Here is an 18,589-nt window from a genome sequence, read left to right as displayed (position 1 = left end):
CTTTGTCTAGTGAAACCGTCTCATAACTCTATACCCAGTGGGTCCTTTCCTGCCTCTTGGCCAATTTCATCCCCTACCCTGTACGCAACCTGGCTAACAATACCCAGTAAAAGATGCAGCTGTGGCTCATGATTTCTCCTCCATGCCTGCCCTCAGTTAGACGGGACCCCTGCGTCAAGGGACCCCGTCGTACAGGTTATACTGACACCTGGCCTAGTTGTATATCCGAATAATTTGCTTGAACCCACCACGATCACACTGATGTATAATCTACCCGTTTTTTTTTTGCACTGTTATGTCAACTCTGTATTATCATGACAACCTCACTTTTTCTGTATACATTTCATGTATCTGTTCTTATGTATCGTACATATTATGTATGTTTTCTATTTAAACTTTAATAAAATTTCTTATGGAAAAAAAAAAAAAAATCTCTTAATAAGTTTTACCCAAAATGTAGGCTGCTACATATTTTTGGTAAATAAAATCCCAATAAGTGTATATTGATTGGTTTGCATGAAAGATATAGCATCTACAAACTATGGGATATATACTGGGATTTTTATTTATTTATTATTTTTTACTAGTAAACCTAAAGGAAAGTAAAGGGACAACGCACAATCTGACACTAACGGACACTTTGTGGGGAACTAACTAACTGCCACTGACAACACCAGTGGCAAATTTTTACAGTGATCAGTGCTAAAAATATACACTGGGCAGCAAGGGGTTAAAATCTGGGGTGATCAAGGGGTTAAATATGTGCCTAACTAGTGTTTATGTGTGTACTGTGTGTTGCTTTTACTGGATATCTAGCTGTTTTCAGGATTGACCACTGAATTATAGGTGGCCAAATAAGATGCAGGAAAAATAATACACTTGATATCTCCACTCATACTTGTCCAATGAAAATGACATGTGGAAAAACAAACAGGCACTTCCATAGCGTAATATGCATGAACCCGTTTAATTGAATAAAAAGGATTGCACTTACAAAACTCCAAGTAAAATCAGCTCATATGCAAAAAAACAATAGTGGCGTCCCTCCAGATCTCCCTCCGGACTCTTTGGTGCAAACAACCAATCGGAGAAGTGTACATGTGATGACGTCACCGTCGTAGGCCCCATCCTACGCGTTTCGTCAAATATAACGTCCTCTGGGGATAGGCTAAACAACAGCCATATATCTATTCTACAAAAACATATAAAAATGTATTTAGATCAATAAGCTATTGTGAAGTTACCAGGTGCATGCTGACACTGCTAAAGTTGGTCTGGGAATGTGGGTTTCAATGACTTCTGGTAATGAAGAGAAGTCTAAATGTGATGGCATGCCTGTGATCTGCTGTTTGACAGTCCTCCCCAGAAATATCTGTTAAAGAAATTTTCAGAGAAGACATTAATGACTTTATTAAACAATCCTGCTGGGTTACTTGGTCATTTGTTACAGAATTGAATATTGATTTATACCACACGTACCGCAGACTATAAAATCTATACACTGTTATAGAATATTCTTGTTGATGGATCTGCAGGCCATATATGCACACAGTCTACGTGGGTTGAAAAATTCTAATTATACATCATCAGGACAAGCTGTGTTTGAAGAGAATAACATCATTTATAAGACACATGATTCATACCATACCTGATCACGCTGCGAGGAATGTATTGTATCTGTGCATGCAATATAGACATTGATGAGTCTATTTTTGCAGTTTCACATTTGCCCTTTATTACTGTGACAGCTAATAATTAACAATGAGTATAGTATTACTCATTGAAGCACAATTTTGTATTGTGTGGTTAACAGAAAAAAAATTCAGGAGCTCAAACTGTTTTTGATAAGTCAGATACAAGATTTTCTGTATGCTAGATGTGTATCTTCAGCTCCAAAGAGAAGCAAAATACTAGCAGGACCTTGTAATAGCTTCTAGTGGTTATTATCTCTAGTAGTTATTGATTACTGTGGTGCTCAGGTACCACTTTTAATGCTACTTCAATAACAATTGCAGCACTACTCCCAAGGGAGCTGCCAAGTGTGGGTCCCCCTAGGTTACCGCTAGCAACAACAGTACCTTTAAGCATGTTTTTCAAGTGTGAGCACCTCAGACAAGAACCAGTCCAATTTCTTTGTTTTTTAGGGTTTATTTGAGAACTTGGATGGGAGAAGGGAGAAGTGGGACACTCCAACAACTGAACTATGAACAATTAGGCAGGGACACTGAAAAATGCTGCTTGACGCTGATTAACGCTTCACTGACGCTGGTTAATGCTGACTGATGCTGGCCTCGGCTAGGTCATTTACTAGAACTTCCCCTCTGACTGTGGAAAAGTCCCTTTGAGCTCCCCAAAGTACTCCTTCCTGAGGTACCTGACTTTAATGCAAACTGTATTGCTGAACACATCAGGGCCCTTCCTGGCGCCCTCTTTACACCCCAAACTTCAGGGCTTTACTACTTGGCAACCCCCTTACTGTACACTCCTGGTTGGCTGGCTCCTGGATCCCCCTTGACCCCCTTGACCTCTCTGGAGTGGTCCCCTCTCCTAGGCAGACCCCTGGGCAGATCTTGAGTACTCACAACACTGTTTTTCCTGAAGATCCCTGCCCAGCAGCTCCACTCGGTCAGCAACTCTGGATCCCTTGCAGCCCAGCTCAACCTCCGGTCCCTAGGCCGACTGCCTGGATCACCTTCTAACTTTTACAGGAAGAGAGACAGCCGTCACCTCCTCCTGGGACTGATGTTCCCACCAAAAGACACTCTGTCACACGCTCCCTTCCTATGTTTGTGCAATCCCAGGATGCATTGCAGGAATGCCTTCCCGCTGGAACTGACATAAAACAGAGTGTGCCACTGGCTAGGTTTCCTTCACTGTCCAGTGAGCTCCCTCATTGGCTGCAGTGAAGACACTCCGTCAGACCCAGTGAATCACACCTGGAAACATGTGACAGGCTAAACTAATAGATCAGGCCCTCCTGATAAGCAGACAGGGCCACAAATATGCGTTTCCTAGCACCTACCTAAGAGAGCCCTGCACAATTATAATTTTTAACAGAGTCAGGTTCATAAGGTGATAATAAACACTTTTCAGCAAAGGCTTGGAAACAGCCAAGGCAGGATTAATTAAAAGTCTAAGTCTACTCAAAACAGGGGCGTACCTACAGGGGTTGCAATTGCAACATGGCTCCATACTGCAGGGGCCTCCTGTGGCCCCCCTGTACACCTGGATAGGAGGAGAAGCGGAAACAGCTGCAAATAGAGTAATTGATCTCTCCATTTACCTCCTGCAGTCACTAAATGCCTGTGGAAGGGAGAGGAGGAGAAGCGGGCATTCAGTGGCTGCAGAAGGAAAATGGAGAGATCAGTTCCTCTTTATGCAGCCACCGCTCCTCCTATCCATCCTCTTTCATGTTCATGGGGACAAGGGCCTCTTTCCGATAACCCTGGGTGGTGGTTGGGGGGAGGGGGTCTGTGGGAAGGGGGCTTTTTAGAATCTGGAAGCCCCCTTTAACAAGGGAACCCCCAGATCCCGCCCCCCCATATGAATGAGTATTGGGTACATTGTACCCCAACCCATTCACCAAAAAAAGAACTGAAGTGTTACAAAACAAAAGAGATGGTCCTTATTTTAAAATTGTGTCTTCCTTTGGTGTTTCTTCATCCTCTTCTCTCTCTGGTGGTTTCTTCTCCCTCTTGTGTTCCTTCTCTTTTTGGTGATTTCTTATCCCTCTGGTGTTTCTTCTTCCCCCGGTGTTTTTTCTTCCTCTTCACTCTGGAGATGTTGTCTTCTTCCTCCGCCGCTGCCGCTAAAAATAACAAACATGGTCTTCCTTCATTGCTGTCTGCCTTCGTTGTGTCGGCTCCAGCTGTCTGCCATTTCTTATATAGCCATGGGACGTGGCCATCTGGTGATGTCACCTGGACAGCTAACCCCTTGTGACGTCATGTGACATGCCAAGGGGCAAGCTCTCTGGGGGACTTTACTGGCTAGCCATGCCCTATAGCTATACAAGGAATTGCCCACAATGAGAGCCGACACAACGAAGGCATACAGCAACAGAGGGAGACAGTGTTTGTTATTTTTAGTGGCAGACGAAGAAGACGACATCACCGGAGCGAAGCGGGAGAAGAAACCACCGGAGAAAGAAGAAACACCAGAGAGAGAAGAAACACCGGAAAAAGACACAATTTTTAATAAAAGACTTGTCAAAAACTGTCTTTTGTGTTTTGTAACAATACACTTCTTTTCTTGGTAAATGGGTAGGGGTACAATGTACCCAATACTCATTCACATAGCGGGGTGGGATTTGGGGGTCCCCTTATTAAAAGGGGCTTCCAGATTCCCATAAGCCCCCTGCCCGCAGACCCCCACAACCACCGGGGACAGGGTAATTTCTGGTGGTGGGGCTGAGCCCCCCTGCCTTAAAGCACCCCCCCATGTTGAGAGCATGCAGCCTGGTATGGTTCAGGAGGGGAGGGGCCGCTCGCTCGTCCCCTCTCTTTCCTGACCTGCCGGGCTGCATACTCAGATAGGGGTCTGGTATGAATTTTGGAGGGGGGCCCCACACAGCTTTTTTTTTTTTATTTTGGCATGGGGGTGTCCCCTCTAAATCCATATCAGACCCGAAGGGGGCCCCACGCTGTTCCCCCCCCCCCCAACAACTTTTTCTTTTTTTACATTCAGCTGTCAGTGGGGAACCCTGCTGACAGCTGATGACTCATCGGTTGTTAAGGACACGTCAGCCAGCTTTCTGACCACTCCTTAGCAACCAGCTATATACCGTGCGTTTACAGTGTGTTTAAAGAGAAAATAAAACATAAAACGCATGAAAACTGCATGCAAATACATAAAAAATTATGGTTTAAAAACGCAAAATATACTGCAAAACATGCCTGAAAAACGCATCAAGCGCAGCCGCATAGATGTAATTCTAGACTTGTAGTCCGGGTGCTCAGATTGTTCTTCTCGGCAAGCAGAGCAGGAGGCCGGGCTAGTTACCCACTCTGGCCCTCCACCCTTTAGCTGCTCGGGTGCAGTACAGTCGTTGGCTGAATAGGAGAAATTCTCAGCTCATACACACAGCGCTGCTGCATGTACTGAATCCCAAATAGCTATAATTTTTTCTATTAGCTCTGACAGCTGGGTGCTGAAATGAGAGTTTCAGGGCCTAGCTGCCAGCGAGACACTGCTCAAATTCCCAGGATTTTGTTAAATTCTCAGCAGCGGTTCATCCTCCTGCTGTCTTGGGGGTCCTCCCACAGTGGCAGAATGCCAGAGCCCAGTCGCAAGTGTGACCTTTGCAACCCTGGTGGTCCCGCCACTGGTGTCAGTCGTTTTTTATTTTTGCTGTCTTATTTTTTTTTTTTACTATTTTATTTTTTTTTTGTTACGATTTTATTTTTTACATATTTTTTAGGACCCCTGTTGGGGGGATTTTGGTGAAATAATACGAGTCTAAACAGACCCCTGATCAGTGGCGGCCGGTGTGTTGGGGGCGCAGGGGCGCCGCCCCCCCCCCCCATCCATGTGTCCGGCCCCCTAATCTGCATGCGGGGCGCCGGACGCATGAAGTTCAATCTGGCTTTTTTTTATTCTGAGTCACCTGATTAGAGCCAGAGGCTCTAATAGGCTTCAGAAAAGGGAGGACCCGGGGCACAGAGCAGTGCGCCCCGAGCCTACCCATTGTGTGACAATAGCGAATGAAAATTTGCTATTGTTATTCGGATCCTCCTCTTGGCCAATCAGGAAGCGGGTCCGACACCCGCCTCCTGATTGGCCGAAAGGCAAAAACCATGCCATTGGCCGAGAAGGAGGCGGGAAGACTCGAGGAGACGCCGGGGGACTGAGAAGAAGCCGCCGCTGCATCAGGTAAGTGCTCGTCTGGGGGGGCACGCTACTCTGGTCACTCTGCATTGAAAAGGGGCACGATGATCTCTCTACATTGAAGGGGGCACACTGATCTCTCTGCATTGAAAGGGGGCATGCTGATCTCTCTGCATTGAAAGGGGGCATGCTGATCTCTTTAAATTGAAAGGGGGCATGCTGATCTCACTGCATTGAAAGGGGGCACGCTGATCTCACTGCATTGAATGGGGGCCCGCTAATCTCTCTGCATTGAAACGGTGCACACTGATCTCTCTGCATTGAAAGGGGGCGCACTGATCTCTCTGCATTGAATGGGGGCACACTGATCTCTCTGCATTGAATGGGGGCACACTGATCTCTCTACATTGAATGGGGGCACACTGATCTCTCTGCATTGAATGGGGGCACGCTGATCTCTCTGCATTGAATGGGGGCATTCTGATCTCTGTGCATTGAAAGGGGGCATGCTGGTCATTCTGCATTGAAAGGGGGCACACTGATCTCTCTGCATTGAATGGGGCACACTGATCTCTCTGCATTGAAAGGGGGCACGCTGGTCATTCTGCATTGAAAGGGGGCATGCTGATCATTCTGCATTGAAAGGGGGCACGCTGGTCATTCTGCATTGAAAGGGGGCACGCTAGTCATTCTGCATTGAAAGGGGCCACGCTAGTCATTCTGCATTGAAAGGGGGCATGCTGGTCATTCTGCATTGAATGGGGGCACGCTGGTCATTCTGCATTGAATGGGGGCACGCTGGTCATTCTGCATTGAATGGGGGCATGCTGGTCATTCTGCATTGAATGGGGGCACGCTGGTCACTCTGCACTGAATGGGGGCACACTGATCTCTCTGCATTGAATGGGGGCACACTGATCTCTCTGCATTGAATGGGGGCACACTGATCTCTCTGCATTGAATGGGGGCACACTGATCTCTCTGCATTGAAAGGGGGCACGCTGGTCATTCTGCATTGAAAGGGGGCACACTGATCTCTCTGCATTTAATGGGGGAACACTGATCTCTCTGCATTGAAAGGGGGCACACTGGTCATTCTGCATTGAAAGGGGGCATGCTGATCATTCTGCATTGAAAGGGGGCACGCTGGTCATTCTGCATTGAAAGGGGGCACGCTGGTCATTCTGCATTGAAAGGGGGCACGCTGGTCATTCTGCATTGAAAGGGGGCACGCTAGTCATTCTGCATTGAAAGGGGGCACGCTGGTCATTCTGCATTGAAAAGGGACACGCTGGTCATTCTGCATTGAATGGGGGCACGCTGGTCATTCTGCATTGAATGGGGGCATGCTGGTCATTCTGCATTGAATGGGGGCACGCTGGTCACTCTGCATTGAAAGGGGGCACGCTGGTCTCTCTGCATTGAAAGGGGGCAAGCTGGTCCCTCTGCATTGAAGGGGGCACGCTGGTCACTCTGCATTGAAGGGGGCACACTATACCTTGATTACTAAAGGCCCCTTTCACACTTTTCTGACCTCAAAGTCATGCGATTTTTCACAGCGTTTTTTTGCCGCAAAGCAATGGCTATTACATGTTTCTGTTTGCGCCCCCCCAAAATTTTGAGCACCAGCCACCACTGCCTCTGATGTCTCACTTTTAGGAAAGAGAAAGGGACTGAGGAGGACAAATTCATCAGTCCCTTTCTCTGCAGTCTCTGCAGCCTCAGCTGCACAGAAAGAATGAACAGGAAAAGCTCTGTACAGAACTTTCCATTCATTCATAAACTGTCACTGCTCCCCCCAAAAGTGTCAAAAATGTCAGTTAGGGGTTCTATCTGTCCGCCGCAATGTCGCAGTCCCACTAAAAAATCGCAGATCGCCGCCATTACTAGTAAAAAAAAAAAAAAAATGTAATACTATTGAGTAATGACATAAATCTTTCCCCTAGTTTGTAGACGCGATAACTATTGCACAAACCAATCAAAATACGCTTATTGCGACTTTTTTTTTTTTAACAAAAATATGTAGCAGAATACAAATTGGCCTAAAAGGATGAAAATGTAGTTTTAGAATTTTTTTGGGGGGAATTTTATATAGCAGAATGTGAATTTTTTTTTTTTTCAGAATTGTCGCTCTTTTCTTGTTTATAGCGCAAAAAATAAAAATCGCACAGGTGATCCGTGGTATTGGAAATAAAGAAGGCTCTATTTATGGGAAGAAAGGATATCAATTTTATTTAGGTACAGTGTTGCACGACTGCGCAATTTTCTGTTAAAATAACGCAGTGCCGAATCGCAAAAAATGGCCTGTCATCAAGGGGGCAAATCCTTCCGGTCCAGAAGTGGTTAAAGGAGTTTTATTTTTTCCTGCAGATTTCATGCATTCATACTATTGATCATTCTAAACACACCCATTCCCAGCTCATCACAGGTTTTTGTTTCTATAAACAGAGACTTTGTTCCCCCAATTTCCCCAGACAATGACAAGCAGAACAACAAAATATGTCTGTCACTGATCGGTAATCCAACAATGGGACTGATTTTATAGCTTCAGGACATCTCCTGCTGCCTGATAAAGGAAGCCTGACAGTGATAAGAAAAAGAACTGGCCAGATGGGGCTCTAAGATGCAGAGATATTAGCAGAGTCCCTGCTGTGTAATTCACTTTATTGTGTAATATTCAAGGTAATTGCGTAAACATCAATTTAAAGTGCAGGCAGTATTTCTTCAATACATGCACATTATTCTATGTTTTGTCTTTTTGCAAGCACCGGATTAGAGAAAAATACCTGTTGATCTCCTGAAATTTCAGGGTGCTCAAAACATCTTGTAGTGAGTTGACAGCACAGTGCCTCTGCCGAATCAACATCACATACTGTGTTGCTAGCCCTGTCTGAATTGTCCCCTGCTGGACTACAGGACACCTCCACCTCTGCTCATCACCATAACATAAGAGGAGGCGTTTTGTAGTCCAGCACAGGTGTACTTAGGGAAATGGAAGCCTAGGTTAATTTCCCAGCAGGGACATTTTGCAAGGAGTTTGTATATCCACCCAATTGTATATATCAATATATATATATATAAATATATATGTATAACCAATTGTATATCCACCCAATTGTTGTGTTGGTTTCTTCCCTTTTGATCCAGCTTGCACCAACATCTACTGGTAATAAAACAAAATCTGGAAAAACATAAAACACATGGCATCTGGAGGAGGAGCCGGAAGCTGCGTGTGATCCGAGCACAGCGAGGGGAGCTGTGTGTGTGGAGGAGGAGCGGAGGAGGAGCCGCGAGCCGCACGTGAGGGGAAGCCGCACTAGGAAGCCGGGGGTCGGGTGCAGGAGCCTCGGAGGGTGACCGGGGAGACAGAGCGGGGACAGAGCAGCAGCGAAGGAGAAAAGGACCTGACCTGACAGGACCCAGAGACAGGGGACGTAAGTAGGAAACAGCTGATCAGCTGGCAGGGGGGAGGGCTGGTGGGGGACTACAAGTACAAAACTACAAGAAATACAGGTTACTAAGGGGCTACTATAGACTAAGAGGGGTAGCTGTGGATCGATCTGCACTGAGCTGATCTATCTGCTCTGCTCACTCTAAAACTGCTCTGCGACTGACTGACTGCTCTGCGACTGACTGACTGTGCTCTGCGACTGACTGACTGTGCTCTGCGACTGACTGACAGTGCTCTGCAACTGACCGACAGTGCTCTGCGACTGACTGACCGTGCTCTGCGGCTGACTGACAGTGCTCTGTGACTGACTGACCGTGCTCTATGACTGACTGACCATGCTCTGCGACTGACTGACTGCTCTGCGACGGACTGACTGTGCTCTGCGTCTGACTGACTGTGCTCAGTGACTGACTGACTGTGCTCAGTGACTGATGTGCTCAGTGACTGACTGACTGTGCTCAGTGACTGACTGACCATGCCCAGTGACTGACTGTGCCCTGCGACTGACTATCTGTGCCCCTTGACGGACTGTGCCCCTTGACGGACTGTGCCCCTTGACTGACTGTACTCTGCGACTGATAGTGCTCTGTGACTGACTGCTCTGCGACCGACCGAACTCTGCGACCGACCGAACTCTGCGACTGATTGACCGTGCTCTGCGACTGAGTACCCGGCAGGACTGGTAAGTATCTTAGCGACTGGTGAGTATCTTAGCGTCTGGTGAGTACCCCGGGTTTAGTACCAGATAGGGGTAGAGTAGGTAAGGAATAGTAGGTTGTTACTAATTATCCCCATAGAGTAGAGGGTAATAATGTCCGACAGGATTGAGGATGCCACTCAGTGCACTTATTGCTGCATGTATGCGTTCCTTGATGAACCAATCAAGGGCGAATACTGCTGTGCAAGATGTGTGCGACTTGTTTCTCTGGAAGCCCAGATCCTGAATCTAGAAAACATAGTGGCAACACTGCGTAGCATCAACAACCTGGAAAAGAGCTTGGACATTACCCATCAGGCTCTGGCAGGGGCCAGCATAGAGGTGGGAGGAGTACAGGAGACGCAGGCATCAGAGGTAGGCAGTTGGGTGACTATTAGGAAGGGTAGAGGGATGAGTGCCAGGGAGGCCAGTCCTGAGTTGATACACCCTAACAAATTTGCCAAGTTGCATGTTGAGGGGGATATCAGCTCAGGGGTGGCAGTGCTGGAGCAGGCGCCCTCCCCCAACTGCCAGGGGAGTGGCGGCTCCAGGAAGAAGGGGGGCCGATATTCAGGAAAGGTTAGACAGGTTGTGGTAGTGGGGGACTCAATCATCAAGAGGACAGAGAGGGCAATCTGTCGAAAAGATTGCGGTAGCCGGACAGTATGTTGTTTACCGGGCGCTCGAGTTCGGCATATCGCGGATCGGGTAGACAGATTATTGGGCGGGGCTGGGGATGACCCAGCGGTCATGGTGCATGTGGGCACTAATGACCAAGTAAGAGGAAGGTGTAGGATCCTAAAGAACGATTTCAGGGACTTAGGGAATAGATTAGTAATTGGAGTAATAGGACCTCCAAGGTGGTTTTCTCTGAAATACTCCTGGTACCTCAAGCCACACAGGAGAGGCAGAAGGAGATTAGGGAACTTAACAAGTGGCTGAGGAATTGGTGTAGGAAGGAGGGGTTTGAGTTCCTGGAGAACTGGGCTGACTTCTCAGTCGGCTACCGGCTCTTTAGTAAGGATGGGCTGCACCTTAATGGGGATGGTACAGCTCTTTTGGGGAGAAAGATGGCCACCAAGTTGGAGGGGCTTTTAAACTAGGAGATGGGGGGAGGGCTCAGAAGTAGAGTCAGTCAGGAGGGAGCAAAGGGCAGAAGGCAGTATTAGAGTCAGCAGCGACAGTAGTTCCATAACGTCAATGGGGTGGTCTGTGCGGGAAAACCTCAGACCAAACAGGAATAAAAATAATCACCATTCACTATCAACTTACACAAAACTGAGAGGGGTATATGCAAATGCCAGGAGCCGAGCTAATAAAAAGGATGAGTTGGAAATTTTAGTACATGAGGATGACATAGATCTTGTGGGAATAACGGAAACTTGGTTCGACCGCTCACATGACTGGCTGGCCAATATCCAAGGGTATTCGGTGTACCGAAAGGACAGGGTAGGAAAAAGAGGGGGAGGGGTATGTCTCTATGTCAAGAACAATGTAAGGGTGATAGAGAGGAGTGATATTACGGAAGGGATGAGTATGGAGTTAGAATCCGTATGGGTAGAACTCCACAGGGAAGAAGAAAAGAGAAAAGTAATTGTGGGGGTTTGCTATAGGCCGCCAAACCAAAGGGAGGAGGTAGAGCTGGAATTTATATCACTATTGGGAAAAGTGGCAAAACTGGGATCAGTCATCATATTGGGGGACTTCAATTATTCCGACATTGACTGGGAAGAGGGGACTACACACTTACAGAAGGCCTGTCTATTCATGGAAACCTTACAGGATAACTACATGTCTCAGTTGGTGGATTCTCCTACTAGAGAAAATGCAGTCCTGCATCTATTGATCACTAATGACCCAGACCTAATCTCGGAGGTAGGAGTCCAGGACAACAGGATGATCACATTTAGCGTAAATAACAATAAAACAAGGCAAGTGGGGAACTTAAGAACCCTAAACTTCAGAAGGGCAAACTTTCCCAAATTGTGCTCCATGATGGAAAGGGTAAACTGGGACCAAACCCTAGGAACACTGACCACGGAGGAAAAATGGGATTGCTTTAGAAACATATTAAACAAATGCATCTCGCAGTGCATTCCTATGGGAAATAAATTTAGAAGAGACAAAGCCAAACCTGGCTGGCTAAACCGTAATGTTAAAAAACTTATTAAGGGAAAAAAATTGGCCTTCAAGAAATATAAATCAGAGGGCACAGTATCGGCTTTCAAGCAATAAAAGGAGGCAAATAAGAAATGTAAATACTAAATCAAAATGGCTAAAATCAGCTTTGAGAGACAAATAGCGGAGCATAGTAAAAAGAACCCAAAGAAATTCTTTAAATATATCAACAGCAAAAAAACTAGGGCAGAGCAAATTGCACACATAATTAATGATGATGGGAGGATGGTTACAGAGGACACTGACAAGGCAACCGTGCTGAACGCATTTTTGTCGTCAGTCTTTAGCCGATATGGCTAACAGAGGGTGAAATTAGGGAAAGGCTGGATAAAATTAACACAAATAAATCACCAGGCCTGGATGACGTACATCCGAGAGTACTCAAAGAACTTAGAAAGACTATATCTAGACCACTGTTCCTGATCTTTGCTGACAGTATTATGACAGGAAATGTACCAGGGGATTGGAGGAAAGCTAACGTGATACCGATATTCAAAAAAGGGCAGAGGCATGTCCCGGGAAATTATAGGCCTGTCAGTCTGACATCGATAGTATGTAAACTTCTGGAGGGGATGATAAGGGACTGTATCGTAGAGTTTGCTAAAGACAACAACATCATCAGCAGTAACCAGCACGGGTTTACAAATGGGCGTTCTTGTCAAACCAATCTCTTAACATTCTACGAGGAGGTGAGCTGTGAGCTAGATAGGGGGAGACCAGTGGATGTGGTGTACCTGGATTTCCCTAAGGCGTTTGATACAGTTCCCCACAAGCGCTTAATTAATAAAATAAGGTCTTCAGGCATCGACTGCAAGGTCTGCTCTTGGATACGGAACTGGCTAAAAGGGCGTGTCCAAAGGGTGGTAATAAATAGTGCATACTCAGACTGGTCTGAGGTGGTAAGTGGAGACCCCAAGGCTCAGTCCTGGGACCAACCCTGTTCAATTTATTCATAAACAGCATTGAGGACGGGATCAGTAGCTCTATATCAGTTTTTGCAGGCGACACAAAATTGGGCAGGGCAATAACAGCACAGCATGAAGCAGATATCCTACAGAATGACCTGGACAAAATAACGGAGTGGGCAATGACATGGCAAACAAGGTTTAATGTGGAGAAGTGTAAGGTTTTGCACTTGGGGACTAAATGCATAAAAGCACAATACACTTTATGGGGGGAACCTTTGGGGGAATCAAAAATGGAGAAAGATCTGGGAGTCCTGGTAGAGGATAGACTCTAAGCAATAGCATGCAATTGCTTAATAAAAATTTGGCGAAGGCGCCTAGCCCTAATAAAGAGATATTAAAACCCGCTGCCCTTTTAATTGTTAAAAACAATAAATAGGTATAGATAATTGGTAAAAAGGCGCTGGTGATCTTTTTGTGATAATAAAAAATATTAAAAAATATTTTCCATACAAAACATAAATAGTGTATATATAAATAGTCAATAGTCAAGTGCAAGTGCATACACATAATAAATTTATATAGCATACAATAAATATATGTGCCCACTAGTACCGTGCAAAATAAGTGATAAAAAGTGCTTAAATAATTAAATAGTCCAAGACAATTCATGCAAAAAAAATTTCCCGTGCAGGTTTAATTGCTTGGATCTGTAGTGCTCCAGGTGGTGGGGTGTGTCACTCGTTGCCTCTTACCAAAATGAAGCAGGTCGCAAGGACCCCCAACGCCTGTGATCCCTTTATCTAGGTGGATCAGACCTCTAAATCGACTCCTTTTTTCCGAGTATCCTGCTCCTTTTCTTTTTGTGCGTTACTCGTACATGAATCAGTACATTCCGCATGTATAAAGACACACAAAAAATGCCAAAAATAATATTGTTTGCTTTAATGAAATATATAAAAAACATATAGTTGGCTTCTTACATTTCGGTGTGCCATCCTGGCACTGGGCAATTGGGCAGAAAGTGGCTTGCGGGTATTAGGATGACACCTTATCCGAGGATCTGCAGCTCCCTCCCGTGTCTCCTGTTTCCCTGCTCACTTGCGGCGGTCGCAGCGTCCCAGCCTATGCTCCAAACTGCCTGTACTTCCTACTTCCGGGTTTAGCAGAGTCTCTGTAAAACAATATTACACTATTTTTGGCATTTTTTGTGTGTCTTTATACATGCGGAATGTACTGATTCATGTACGAGTAACGCACAAAAAGAAAAGGAGCAGGATACTCGGAAAAAAGGAGTAGATTTAGAGGTCTGATCCACCTAGATAAAGGGATCACAGGCGTTGGGGGTCCTTGCGACCTGCTTCATTTTGGAAGGAGGCAACGAGTGACACACCCCACCACCTGGAGCACTACAGATCCAAGCAATTAAACCCGCACGGGAAATTTTTTTTGCATGAATTGTCTTGGACTATTTAATTATTTAAGCACTTTTTATCACTTATTTTGCACGGTACTAGTGGGCACATATATTTATTGTATGCTATATAAATTTATTATGTGTATGCACTAATAAGCACTTGGATAAGCTAAAACTTTTTTGCACAAGTAAAGGATAGCACTTGCACTTTACTAATTGGATTTATTGATTTTATATGCACTATTATGGTATATTAATGTATTATGTGAATACACTAGCAAGCACTTGAATAATTTAATTTTCCTGCATAAGTAAAGGATAGCACTTGCACTTTACTATTGACTATTTATATATATACACTATTTATGTTTTGTATGGAAAATATTTTTTAATAGCATGCAATGTCAAGCGGCAGCTGCCAAAGCCGGCAGATTATTAGCATGCCTAAAGAAAGGGATGTATTCCAGAGATAAAACTATAATCCTACCACTTTATAAAACTCTGGTCCGACCACATTTGGAGTATTCTGCCCAGTTCTGGTCGCCGGTCCTCAGGAGGGATGTGTTGGAGCTGGAAAAAGTCCAGAGAAGGGCAACTAAACTAATTAGGGGATTGGAGGACCTTAATTATGAAGAGCGTCTGCAATCGCTTAATTTATTCTCCCTGGAGAAGAGATGCCTGAGAGGGGACATGATAGCAATTTATAAATATCTCAATGGTGATCCCAGCATAGAAAAAAAGCTATTCAGTCGGAAGGATTGCATGAGGACTAGAGGGCATACAATGCGATTAGAGGAGAAGCTTTTTAACCTCAGGCAACGAGGGGGGTTCTTTACTGTTAGGGCTACAAGATTGTGGAATTCTCTACCACAAGAGATGGTTTCTGCGGGAAGTATGGTGTCTTTCAAAAGACTCTTAGACGTACATCTCAAGAATCAGAACATTCAAGGGTATGTGAGATGATTACGGCCACACACACCTACACAGGTTGAACTGGATGGACTATTGTCTTTATTCAACCTCACCTACTATGTAACTATGTAACTATGAATATTCAAGAAGTACATTTTACTCTTGTCAATAATATGACTTCATTTTACAGAGCAAACAGAACAGCGGAGGAACCTGTAGGATTTAATCAGGGCCAGAACCAGGGGTGGGCGAGAGGATCGGTTTCCCTGGGCGCAATGGTTTATTGCAGGGTTGGGGGGGCGGCTTGACCCTAACCCTAAGGGAAGTGGATTTGCAGTTTGGCATCCTTGCCCTGGGCGCTGGATGACCTTGTCCTGGCACTGGATTTAATCATCTTCTCTCTAGCTTGATAAGTGTTCAAAGCTAAATGGGTAAATAGGAAATAAAAGAATACATAATATAGAATATATAATTGCTACACAAACTAAAATGTATTACACCTTGGTGTAGAGAACTTTCCCAGAAATGTAAATGTCTGCTTGTGTGAATGGTTCACTGATATTCAGAGAAGTACATTATATTTCCAAAAGTATTGGGACGCCTGCCTTTACATGCACATGAACTTTAATGGTATCCCAGTCTTAGTCTGTAGGGCTCAATATTGAGTTGGCCCACCCTTTGCAGCTATAACAGCTTTAAAGGAGTTGTAAAGTCAGAAGTTTTTTTTTATCTTAATGCATTCTATGCATTGAGATAAAAAGCCTTCTGTGTGTAGCAGCCCCCCCCCCTTCCCCAGCACACTCTAATCCTTACCTGAGCCCCCCTTGGCTGAGACACAGCCGTGGTATCATTGGCTCCCACGGCTGTCAATCAAAGTTAGTTAGCCAAACAGGATAGAGAGGGGGCGGGACCAAACAGCAGCTTCATATTTGAATGGACACACAGAGCTACAGCTTGGCTCGGGTGCCCCCATAGCAAGCTGCTTGCTGTGGGGGCACTGGATAGGAGGGATGGGCCAGGAGCAGCAACGAGGGACCAGAGAAGAGGAGGATCCGGGCTGCTCTTTGCAAAACCAACTGCACAGGGGAGGTAAGTGTAATATGTTTGTTATTTATTTTTTTTAAAAACGAGACTTTACAATCACTTTACCTCTTCTGGGAAGGCTGTCCCCAAGGTTTGTGTATATGGGAATTTTTGACCATTCTTCCAGAAGTGCATTTGTGAGGTCAGGCACTGATGTTTCATGAGAAGACTCAATATTGAGTTGGCCCACCCTTTGCAGCTATAACAGCTTCAACTTTTCTGGGAAGGCTGTCCACAAGGTTTAGGGGTGTGTCTATGGGAATGTTTGACTGTTCTTCCGGGAAGCCCATTTGTGAGGTCAGGCACAAATGTGGGCGAGAAGGCCTGGCTTGCAGTCTCCGCTCTAATTCATCCCAAAGTTGTTCTATCGGGTTGAGGTCAGGACTCTGGGCAAGACAGTCAAGTTCCTCCACCCCAAACTTGCTCATCCATGTCTTTATGGACCTTGCTTTGTGCACTGGTTCAAATCATTTGGTGGAGGGGGGATTATGGTGTGGGGTGTTTTTCAGGGGTTGGGCTTAGTCCCTTAGTTCCAGTGAAGGGAACTCTTAAGGCGTCAGTATACCTACACATTTTTTTACAATTTCATGCTCTCAACTTTGGGGTAACAGTTTGGGGATGGCCCCTTCCTGTTCCAACATGAGCAGTGCACAAAGCAAGGTCCATGAAGACAATCATTAGCGAGTTTGGGGTGGAGGAACTTGACTGGCCTGCACAGAGTCATGACCTCAACCTGATAGAACACCTTTGGGATGAATTAGAGCGGAGACTACTAGACAGACCGTCTCGTCCAACATCAGTCCCGGACCTCACAAATGCACCTCTGGAGGAATGGTCAAACATCCCCATAGGCACACTCCTAAACCTTGTGGACAGCCTTCCCAGAAGAGTTGAAGCTGTTATAGCTGCAAAGGGTGGGCCAACTCAATATTGAACTCTACGGACTAAGACTGGGATGCTATTAAAGTTCATGTGTGTAAAGACAGGTGTCCCAATACTTTTGATAATATAGTGTATGTACTAAGATACAAGTCAAATTTTAGGCATCTTCTGTAATAGGAATTTCAGTTTCTAAATGGATGCAGACTCTGCAGCTTTTCTCAGAACACTGAGAGTGCACCAGTTGATTATAACCAGACCCTACCTTTTAGAATCAGTCTGAAAAGGACATGGTAAAAAAAAAATGTTTTTTCTTCAGAGCAACAAAGGTAGGACTTTGCTACAAAAATTGTTGAAATCTTCACAATATACATTGATTGTTTTAACATTTTCGCCTGGCGAACTTTCGTACAATTTTTGTATAGTGTGTACACAACTTTCTACAACTGATTCTGACCTTCTGAACGAAAATTTCCAAAGGTACAAGCTCCAAAATTTTTCTCATATGGGAACAACACAAACGCTTATTGTTTATTGTGTATCGTTTTCGTACCATTTTCGACATTTTTCAGAAATGAAAGTGCGCATGATTAGAAACAATAAAAAAAAAAAGCCTTTGTCGTACGGGAATTTTCGTATGAATTTTCCTTCATCGGTTCTGATTTGCCGTGAAGCATAGAGAAAATCGGACGATTGTTCGTCCAATTTTCTTATAGAGTGTACTCCACTTTCCTCTTGAAATATAATAGTTTGCTATGGTTTACAGACTATGACGTTTCTTTGTATACTAACAATAAACACACCCATTTATGTTGAACACAGATTTGTCTGCTGCAAAGAGTTTTTCGTCTGCCCTTTCACAGGCAGGAGATGGCAGAACTTGCTAGGTACTCCCAGAAACCTGCAGAATGGGCTAAAAACATAAAAGTATGCTGCTCGTCATAACACACAAATTCAAGCACACAGTTTTTTCAACCAAGACTAATTTAACAATTTCTTATGCAATTTCCTTCTCCTGGTTTATTTGTTGTAGAAGTCGAATTTCCGCTGTGTTTTTCCTGCTACATGTTAAAGAATAATAACTAGCATCTTACTGGCTGCTGTTAGGAATATCCCTGTTTTTACTTTATTACAATTTTTACTAAATGATCCCCAGTGTATATTTGCCTAAAAATATACCACAGTTTTATGCGGTTAATGCCCTTGGGCAGCCCTGGTTGATATCAGTTATGCCAAACGAT

At 44.9% G+C, this 18,589-nt stretch overlaps 1 pseudogene across 1 annotated transcript in view; it reads left to right on the top strand.

The window, feature by feature from the left end:
- Positions 1-18,293, top strand: part of LOC309556432 (protein adenylyltransferase SelO, mitochondrial-like) — a 159,528-nt pseudogene extending 141,235 nt beyond the window's left edge. The window contains exon 11 of the transcript in view: positions 18,171-18,293. The product of the transcript in view is annotated as a protein adenylyltransferase SelO, mitochondrial-like (transcript). The remainder of the gene's footprint in view (positions 1-18,170) is intronic.
- The last annotated feature ends 296 nt before the right edge of the window (positions 18,294-18,589 follow it).

This window comes from Pelophylax lessonae, assembly GCF_965119305.1.
Source record: "Pelophylax lessonae genome assembly, chromosome: 5".
NCBI classification, from domain to species: Eukaryota; Metazoa; Chordata; class Amphibia; order Anura; family Ranidae; genus Pelophylax; species Pelophylax lessonae.
This window is presented reverse-complemented; position numbering and strand designations above follow the sequence as displayed.